Genomic DNA, 11,369 nt, shown 5'->3' with positions numbered 1-11,369 from the left:
TGGTCTATTTCCCGGTTGTAGCACTGTTACGGCCACAATGGTTCGTAACCGGGTTCTTTTCTGGGGGTAATAAAGTTCTGGTATCCGGCCCCAAGTTAGTAGTGGCTTTCAAGGAGTGAACTCGGTATTGCAAGTAAAACAAAAAAGGGGGGTGCATTAAATACTACACTTCATTGATTATCCGTATATTCACATATATAATTAATTTCTCATCACCTCATGTATATAGTCCTAACAGAAGTATTTCTACACCTAATATGTACAAAAGTGTCTCATGGAACACTACGCGCTCTTCGATGCTCAATGGATGCTACCGTGTTTCCTCATCCATAGTACTATCCTCAACCAGTACTGGGAAGCAACAATGAGTCTAGCCTGGCCACGGGCCAGCCAAACCACAGTCTCACTAAGTGTTTTCTCGTGAATGCCCACAATCACAGTCCAGCCTGGTGCTGGCAGATACCTTCAGCCTCGCGCTGCTGGGCCACTTCACGTGCAAATACCTGGGTAGCGAGCCCTAGGCAGGAGCTTCTCGCAACTCGCTGGTTACTCTCCTCCTCAGCACCTTAGTCAGTCATCTCTTCTACTAGCCAGCCTCGGGTACGGCGAATCCCGTCACTGCCACTCCACAGGGAGACAGTAGAACACTTCACAGTCCTCTTCCGGCGGCGGCTCACTGCTTCCTTAAAGCAGACTGGTGTAGAGACCTTGGCTGACCTGGGTAGACTGACTGTCCTCGTATCACAGCAGCCCTACGTCGACTCTGTGGATACAGACACGCCATCAGTAAACTGGGACACTAGGAAACAACACCTACGTACTCTGACATAGACATACAACTCTTTCTTCAATAGATGGCGCTGATTTTCTAAGCACCACCTCACTAGAGGTCAGCACCAGTTACCTCACAAGCCGACTAAGGACAGGATTCTAGCGCCTCTCGCCGGTATATTCCCGTCACCACTAGATGGCGTCGTCCATGTTGTGGGGGGTTTTGGGAGCGGACTCACAGATGGCGTTGATGTCGCTGCTCCAGCCTTCGACGATGGAATCGGGCTCTTAACAAGCACACACCTCCGGAGGCAAGTGCTTTCGGCACTTAAATCTTAAACCAATAGCCTTCTCCCTTAATATACATAGTGTATGAATATATTACGTATTATTTGATGTTTCACACGCATCATCTTAACTTGTATGACACGTGTATAACTGCAATTCTGCCATTAAAGGGTTATTAGCATTTATATTAAGCTGTACTATCAGGAGAATCTTAAGAATTGGTTTTTCCAATTGAGGTTTTGAAATTGTTTAATTTAAATTGACAAAAATATATACCAATTTACCTCACAGCCAGCACCTTTCTGAAGTAGTTTGAGTTCTAGATCTGAATGACTAAATATATAAGTCTGATAAAGTCTGACACAAACAGAACAAAATAGTAATGTTAATAGCAATAATAATACACAAAGAAATCCCAGTGACGTGATATATCGAGGAGAATATCAGTATGGAGATCGAACGTGGGTCCAGATTTACTTATCACCAGAAGAACGACGGGCTCCTAAGCAGGACGCTGGTTCGATCTATCCCTTCCTGCTCCAATAATTTTCTCAGTAATAGTAATAATAATAATACATGGCAATATAATACCTGTTTCCATGTAAACAACGGTTAGAAAGACTTACGAATCAACGAACCATCTTCACCTTGTGATTCGACCACATGATCGGCCTCCGACACTACCTCCGAGACCGGCTCATTGGCCGAGGACTTGGAGGCATCAGACACTTAACAACCATTCAGGGACCGAGAGGGGCTTATGAACCATCGCTCGTGACAATGTCATTAGTACCTGAGGAGCCATAACACCCGCCCAGCAATGAGGTGAGAGTCGGCCAACACGTGCGTTAATAATACTTGGTCGAGTGGCCAGGTGGGGAAGTGGACAGACGGGGGAGTGGACAGGGGGGAGTGGACAGACGGGGGAGTGGACAGACGGGGGAGTGGACAGGTGGGGGAATGGACAGACGGGGGAGTGGACAGATGGGGGAGTGGACAGGCGGGGGAGTGGACAGGTGGGGGAATGGACAGACGGGGGAGTGGACAGATGGGGGAGTGGACAGGCGGGGGAGTGGACAGGTGGGGGAGTAGACAGGTGGGGGAGTGGACAGGCGGGGGAGTGGACAGACGGGGGAGTGGACAGGCGGGGAAGTGGACAGGTGCGGGAGTGGACAAGCGGGGGAGTGGACAGACGGGGGAGTGGACACTCGGGGGAGTGGACAGACGGGGAAGTGGACAGGTGGGGGAGTGGACAGACGGGGGAGTGGACAGGCGGGGAAGTGGACAGACGGGGAAGTGGACAGGTGGAGGAGTGGACAGACGGGGGAGTGGACAGGCGGAGAAGTGGACAGGCGGGGGAGTGGACAGGCGGGGGAGTGGACCGACGGGGGAGTGGACAGACGGGGGAGTGGACAGACGGGGGAGTGGACAGGTGGGGGAGTGGACAGACGGGGAAGTGGACAGGCGGGGAAGTGGACAGGCGGGGGAGTGGACAGGCAGGGGAGTGGACAGGCGGGGGAGTGGACAGGCGAGGGAGTGGACAGACGGGGGAGTGGACAGGCGAGTGAGTGGACAGACGGGGGAGTGGACAGGTTGGGGAGTGGACACTCGGGCGAGTGGACAGGCGGGGTAGTGGACAGGCGGGGGAGTGGACAGACTGGGGAGTGGACAGGCCTAGGAGTGGCAACCCGTTCTCGCACTTGCTTATAGTCAATATTGGCTTATTTAATAAGTGCATATGTGACATACTAATTGAATGTGATTATTTAAGTTTACCTTGAAAAGCTTCATAGAAAACACCGACCTCACCTAACCTTAGTATGTTAAGATAAGCATCTTATTGCTTCTTAATTACAATTATTACTTAACCTATTCCGTTGATAGGTTAAGTAATAATTGTATAAATACAATATATATATTGTATTTATACAATATATATATATATATATAAATTGTATATATATTGTATACATATATATTGCATATAAATTGTATATATATTGTATATAAATTTTGAAATAAATTTATAAATAAGTAACTAGTTTTTCTTTATTAAATAATGTTTTATTTACTTTTATTCCGTTTTTACCCCGTCTAAAAATGTTATTGTTAATCATTATTTTTATTCCAACTGTTCTATAAAACATTTTTTAGATTTAGTTTAAAAATGGTAATACTATACGTTGTCTTTCAACCCTTCTATAAACAAAAATATAGATTTAGTAAATAAAGGAATTGACACTGTCTCTTTCCCTCTTCATAATACGACAAATGCTCATTATGTCAACTAATCTGAGCTCAACTGAGCACCACACTTCAAGTCCATGTTTCATTTATTGGGCTCCGGCGGAAAATTCTCACTAGTTTTTTGCGGATTTGCATTTAATTTACTCAATACATCGAGCTGAAATAAACTATAGTAATCACGCTGGGGCTCGAACAGGTGGCTGTTGTTATTTTGAGTAAAGTGTGTCACAGGTGGCTGTTGTCTATTTTGAGTAAAGTGTTTAGTTAGTAGTAATTTATGTCTTTTGCTGGATGAGGAGAAGGAACATTATTCCTCACAGGTAGATGCCATTTTGGTTGACTATGTACTGTAAGTATGGTTCACAGGGTCTTGCCTTTTGTTAAATGGCGTCCAATGCCCGACGGTACAAGTGGTTGGGCATAATACCATCCCTGCGTCCGGTCTTAAATCCTTATCCCCATATTCTTTCCAAGTGTTGTGTAGTTATAATGGCTAATTAGCCCTTTCTAGTGATAATTACTTACCCTCCTACCCATTTCCAACGCAAACTCGCGCGCGCACACACACACACACACACACACATACACACACACACACACACACACACACACACACACACACACACACACACACACACACACACACACACACACACACACACACAGTGCCATTCCTTGTCTTGTATGTACTTGAATGAATGAGAATGGATGGTGGCAGCCTTTGTCTACTTCTGCTATCTACTTTCCTACTCACTCCTTTACTCCCTCTCCTCTCTGTCCTCCTCTCTTCCCCCCTGTTCCTTCACCTGACGACCCTCCTTACTCCTCCTTCCTCCCTACCGCCCTCATCCCCAAACCCTCACTAATTACCTCATTACTTCATCTCTTTCCTTTCGTTTATCTGATTCGTTCGTGGCAGTGAACTGTTCTAGAGTTCTCTAGAGTCGCGGCTAGCTGATCAGGTTACAATGCTTTGTGTTAGTGATACCTAGTACTAGGTGCCACTAACCTAGGTTACAAGGTGTTGAACTAGAGAGGCTGCAGTAGGGACTCTGGGGGGGGAACTTTAGACTGAGCTACCTGGGGGGGGGGAATAATGGACACCAGAGAGCTATTTCCCCCACTACCCCGTTAGAATAGTTAACTAGGGGTGGGATAATGGACAAGACAAGTGATAATTACCTGGCGTTCAATGCCCGGCAATGCAGGCTCAGGAATCTGTACACCAGTTGATTGAAAGTTGAGAGGAGGGACCAAAGTGCCAGAGCTCAACCCCCGCAAACACAACTAGGTGAGTACAACTAGGTGAGGACACACGCGCACACACATCAGAACTAATAGCTAACATCAGAACTGACGAACCAACTCACAGAGAGCTCTGGCTCTCTTTGATCAAAGAGTCAGAGCTCAACCCCCGCAAGCAAAACTAGGTGAGTACACACACACACACACACACACACACACACACACACACACACACACACACACACACACACACACACACACACACACACACACACACATACACGAGCAAACCCACCCATATTTGGCATAAAAGGGAAGTAAGGGCAATTTTGCATCCTACCTGATTAATTAAAAACCTTCCACCTTTGTCCACGACAACAGCCAAATTCACGAATTATAAAATAATTTTGAAATAACTTGGTAGATTCTCATTTGTGTAAGGGAGCGTTCAACAATGAGAAGTTTGAGGGTGGCAGTGAGTGGAAATGTCTTGTAGGGAGATGTGACCAGCAGGATACTGCAGGCTTAGTATAGTACGAAGACGCTGTAAACGAAGTACTGTAAACTGTATACAGCAAGTCACAATAACTTGCTTGAAAAGTTGACACGTAACATCTGTAAGTGAAATAAAACATTTGAAGACGTTTCGTTTATTTTATTTCCAGATTTGTTGGGTTGGATGTCCAGGTGTCAGTATTGTACATGAACCCCTGTTGCTGCTGGTTTACTTGCACGACCTCGCGAGTATAATCGTAATTGTCAATGTTTATCATGTAATACTAAGCTGATAAGGACCGAAAAAACTGCACAATACAACATGACCAAAACAGACTGCTAAGTGAAAGCAGCAGTTACTGCAGGTAAATCTAAAAAAAAAAGAAACACATAGAAGTACTTACTGTTTCGGAGAAGAAAGCGGAGACCAAGAATACGGTACACTCTTAAGAATAACGCCATTGAAGTAGAAGAAATGGAGCAGATGCTGGCAGTCAGTGTAAGACAAGTTGCAGAATATATTCGGGAAAGGATCAGTTACGCATGCGTGAATAGCAATAGATGGCTTTCAAGAAGATTACCAATGAATCGTAAGTAATATTAAACCTGTGTTAGGCCGATTCCAAACGATTCAGCTCGAGCGTAGAACACACATATGGTAGACTCGAAAAAGAGAGTTGAGAACATCTAAATTCTCTACATCGGTCCTAGAGAAATTAGCCCTAATTTATAGAGAAGGCCATGAGGTGAAATAAATACAACTTCGAAGATTTTGCGTGAATAGACAGTGAACATAAATTCTTTTGCAAGTGAACGACAATAGATTGTAGTAGCAAAGGTGGAAATTAGAAATGTGTGAGTGAGAGTAATGTACATTTAATACTCCTTTGCCAACCCGTCTTCCTAACAGAACGTCGCATTTTGACGTATACTCTACATAAGGGACAAAATTGTCGTACTAAAATATGCCAGCGGCTCGCGAAATTGACATATTGTTCCGTTTTTTGAGGGGGTTCTGTGGTAGTTTAGGATAAGGTCATTTTAGTACGATAGTTTCTTGACGTTGGGAAACCATAGGAGCACGGGTTGCTTTTGCAACGAGTATGGCATATATGTGGAATCATCAGTCATTCACTGCTTCAAGAGCACGATAGAGTATTGGAACGTGGTGGAAATAAATGCACGAGGCATACTAGCTAAAGTTTTAGCTCCAGAGATGATCTTCCTCCCAACAAATATAATTATATACGACCTAGGGTAACAGTACACACCTATTACCACAGCAGCAGCAGCCAACAGTACACCACCTCCTGGCGTCCCATACTGTGTCAAAACGTTTGGTGGTACTGTGAACAGTAACCATCCAACGGACGACCCCGAGTACCGTCCGAGGCGTACTGGAAGGCGGCATCCACACAGTTCCATTGTTTCACGCCTCCTCCTACTCTCCCGGGACAATGGACGCCACCTCGGGCTCGGAGCTACATTACCGTCACCATGGCACGGGACCAGCGGCTCTGAGTCAAGCCAGGCAAGTTCCTAACAGGTAAATATGGTGGGTGTGGAGCAGGAGAGGAGGGAGAGAGGAAGCCTAGACTTGCCAGAACACTTTATTGACTCATCGAGCGAGTAGAAAATCATCCACAACATACATCGGATTCCCACTGATGATGAGGACAATTAGCTTCCCATTGATGTCAGGTGTGTCTCAAGGGAGCGTCAAGGAAGGGAAAGTGATATAAGCAGATGGAGGAGGAAGAGGATAAAGAGCGAATTAGTAAGGTGGAAGTAGAAATAGATCAGAACATAATGAAGGAGGCAAGAGAGGCTTCATGTCCTGTTGTCTCTTAGAAAATACTTGAAGCTGAGTACCATCGTCAACGAGGCACGTCAGCACTGAACGTCAAGGCGGAGAGGTAAAGTTAGCTGGCAGGCCACTGCAGACCCGTGGATCCAAGACAAGGAAACACTGAATGTTGATAGGATGAAGAAGGGGAAGTGGGGCTAGTTAGTCCCAATCAAGAAGCTTCTGCGCCTCCATCCACATATAATAACATCAGCCCCATCCCCGCCAAGACATAACTGGAGACTTACACATCACCGGACACCCGACCCATGGGGACCCCAGGGAGCTGGGAGTGAGAGCGAACCTTCAACGCCACACTCAACAGATAACAAACCAACGCAACATGGCCTCGTATACACTGTTCAGAGCCTGAGGGAAACAAATCACTTGAACAGCAGGAACATTAACGGGACGGAAGGTTGACAGGGTACCATCACGCCTGTTGGTCATACGGTAACGACAAGATGGACGAGCTAAGTTCTTTTGTTTCTCGGAGGTAGTGCGCGACACACTTCTCATTCCCATCCGGCCAGCACTATCCGGCTCTTATGCGGCTCTTATTTGTATCCACCTTATTCTCATTCATTTTTCATTGTACCTCACCTCACTTCACCTCTCTCTCCTGCCTATATATTTGTCCAATACTTGACTTGTAAATCATTCATTCGTTCATTCATTCATTCATTCATTCATTCTTTCATTCATTCATTGACAGTTGAGAGGTGGGCCGAAAAAGCAGAGCTCAACTCCCGCAAGCACAACTAGGTGAATACAACAAGGTGAACACACACACACACACACACACACACACACACACACACACACACACACACACACACACACACACACACACACACACACACACACACACTCACACACACACATACACACACACAAACAAACACAATAAAAACTATATTGTACTTTTAAGAGTTCCGTATATACCAAAATTACAAATTTATGCACCAGTTTATTTCAATCATAGACAAAATATTCACATGAAGTTCCGGTCCTAACATTACCGCCCGGAGCCTCACCATTCTCTTCCCTTCTGAACCACAACAAAAAGAAGAGAGTCTCATACAACCTTTCACAGCTTCGACCACACACGCATGGGGGACCGGGGTTCGAGTCTCCTAGAGTCCAAGTCAATGGAACAATATAACCCTTCTTCCCTTTCAAGTAATATTACTCTCAACGGACCATGATGAACTGACAACCATCATCAGGGTTCGAACCTTTCCGCTAGTCCAGTGCTTCATTTCCTATTCTCGGGATCCCACTACACACACACCCACACACACACACACACACACACACACACACACACACACACACACACACACACACACACACACACACACACACACTAGGGGGTCTGGTAGCCTGGTGGATAGCGCCCAGGACTCGTAATTCTGTGGCGCGGGTTCGATTCCCGCTCTAGGCAGAAACAAATGGGCAAAGTTTCTTTCATCCTGAATGCCCCTGTTACCTAGCAGTAAATAGGTACCTTGGAGTTAGTCAGCTGTCACGGGCTGTTTCCTGGTGTGTGCTTATGTGTGTGTGTGGGGGTGTGGAGAGGAAAAAAATGTAGTTAGTAAACAGTTGATTGACAGCTGAGAGGCGGGCCGAAAGAGCAAAGCTCAACCTCCGCAAACACAACTAGGTGAATACACACACACACACACACACACACACACACACACACACACACACACACACACACACACACACACACACACACACACACGCGCGCGCGCGCGCGCACACACACACAAACGCACAATGGGGCCTGATAGCTGAGTAGGCTCCCAGCTAGTCCAGCGCCCTGTACACGTAATTCTAGGGTCCGGGTTCGATCCCCGGTGACGGCAGAATCAAATGGACTGAGTTTCTTTCACCATGATGTCCCTAGTTACATAGCAGTAAACAGGTACCTGGGAGTTAGACATCTGTTACGGGCTGCTTCATTTGTGTGAGTGTGTGTGTGTGTGTGTGTGTGTGTGTGTGTGTGTGTGTGTGTGTGTGTGTGTGTGTGTGTGTGTGTGTGTGTGTGTGTATAGTTACCTAAGTTTAATTACCTAAGTGTAGTTAAGGGATGAGATATACGCTCGTGGTGTCCCGTCTTCCCAACACTGTGTCATATAAATATAAACTCTATGACCCTTCAGGATTCGAGCACAGGCCGCCATGGGTCTCTACGTCATCAGCGCTGCTACTCTGACTACTACACCATCGATCGTATTATCTAATAAAAAATATATTAATGTATAACTCATTTGTGTGTGTGTGTGTGTGTGTGTGTGTGTGTGTGTGTGTGTGTGTGTGTGTGTGTGTGTGTGCGTGTGTGTGTGTGTGTGTGTGTGTTTGTGTGTGTGTGTTTGTGTGTGTTTTTGTGTGTGTGTACTCACCTATCTGTACTCACCTATTTGTGCTTGCGGGGGTTGAGCTCTGGCTCTTTGGTCCCGCCTCTCATCCGTCAATAAACAGGTGTACAGGCTCCTGAGCTTACTGGACTCTATCATATCTACACTTGAAACTTTAGATTGAGTCAGCCTCCACCACATCACTTCCTAATGCATTCCATTTGTCAACCACTCTGACACTAAAAAGTTCTTTCTAATATCTCTGTGGCTCATTTGGGCACTCAGTTTCCACCTGTGTCCCCTAGTGCGTATGCCCCTAGTGTTAAATTGCCTGTCTTTATCTACCCTATCAATTCCCTTAAGAATCTTGAATGTGGTGATCATGTCCCCCCTTCTGTCCTTCCAGCGAAGTGAGGTATAATTCCCGTAGTCTCTCCTCGTAGCTCATACCTCTCAGCTCGGTTACTAGCCTAGTGGAAAACCTTTGAATCTTCTCCAGTTTAGTCTTATCCTTGACTATATATGGACTCCATGCAGGGGCTGCATACTCCAGGATTTTCCTTATATATGTGGTATGCAAAGTTCTGAATGATTCCTTACACAAGCTTCTGAATGCCGTTCTTATGTTAGCCAGCCTGGCATATGCCGCTGATGTTATCCTCTTGTTATGGGCTGTAGGAGACAGGTCTGGCGTGATGTCAAGCCCCAAGTCTTTTTCTCTCTCTGACTCTTGAAGAATTTCATCTCCCAGATGATACCTAGTATCTGGCCTCCTGCTCCCTACACCTATTTTCATTACATTATATTTGCATGGGTTAAACTCTAACAACCATTTGTTTGACCATTCCTTCAGCTTGTCTAGGTCTTCTTGAAGCCTCAAACAGTCCTCTTCTGTCTTAATCTTTCTCATAATTTTGGCGTCGTCAGCAAATATTGAGAGAAATGAATCTATACCATCCGGGAGATCACTTACATATGTCAGAAACAAGATAGAACCGAGTACAGAGCCCTGTGGGACTCCAATGGTGACTTCACGCCAATCTGAGGTCTCACCCTTCACCGTAACTCGCTGCTTCCTATTGCTTAGATACTCCCTTATCCACTGGAGCACCTTACCAGCTACACCTGCCTGTCTCTCCAGCTTATGTACCATCCTCTTATGCGGTACTGTGTCAAAGGCTTTCCGACAATCCAAGAAAATGAAGTCCGCCCAGCCTTCTCTTTCTTGCATAATCTTTGTTACCTGGTCGTAGAATTCTATTAAGCCTATCAGGCAAGATTTACCCTCCCTGAACCCATGTTTACGATTTGTCACGAAGTCCCTTCTCTCCAGATGTGTTACCAGGTTTTTTCTCACGATCTTCTCCATCACCTTGCATAGTATACAAGTTAAGGACACTAGCCTGTAGTTCAGTGCCTCTTGTCTGTCACCCTTTTTGTATATTGGGACCACATTCGCCGTCTTCCATATTTCTGGTAGGTCTCCCGTCTCCAGTGACCTACTATACACTATGGAGAGTGGCAAGCAAAGTGCCTCTGCACACTCTTTCAGTGCCCATGGTGAGATCAACAGCCTTTCTAACATCCAGATCTAGCAGGTGTCTCTTGACCTCCTTACTAGTAATTTCGAACCCTTTCATGGCCGCCTGATTTACTTCCCTTTCTCCTAGCACAGTGACCGCACCTTGTGTGTGTGAGTTTGTACTCACCTATTTGTATTCACCTATTTGTACTTGCGGGGGTTGAGCTTTGGCTCTTTGGTCCCGCCTCTCAACTGTCAATCAACTGGTGTACAGATTCCTGAGCCTACTGGAGTCTATCATATCTACATTTGAAACTGTGTATGGAGTCAGCCTCCACCACATCACTGCCACTACTCTGACCTCCACCACATCTCTACCACTACTCTGACACTGAAAAAGTTCCTTCTAACGTCCCTGTGGCTCATGTGGGTACTCAGTTTCCACCTGTGTCCCCTTGTTCGCGTACCACCAGTGTTGAATGTTTGTGTGTGTGTGTGTGTGTGTGTGTGTGTGTGTGTGTGTGTGTGTGTGTGTGTGTGTGTGTGTGTGTGTGTGTTTATGTGAAAAACACTCACTCACAGGCCGACA

The sequence above is a fragment of the Procambarus clarkii genome, chromosome 23 (genome assembly GCF_040958095.1).
Source record: "Procambarus clarkii isolate CNS0578487 chromosome 23, FALCON_Pclarkii_2.0, whole genome shotgun sequence".
NCBI classification, from domain to species: domain Eukaryota; kingdom Metazoa; phylum Arthropoda; class Malacostraca; order Decapoda; family Cambaridae; genus Procambarus; species Procambarus clarkii.
Note: the sequence above shows the minus strand (reverse complement) of the source record.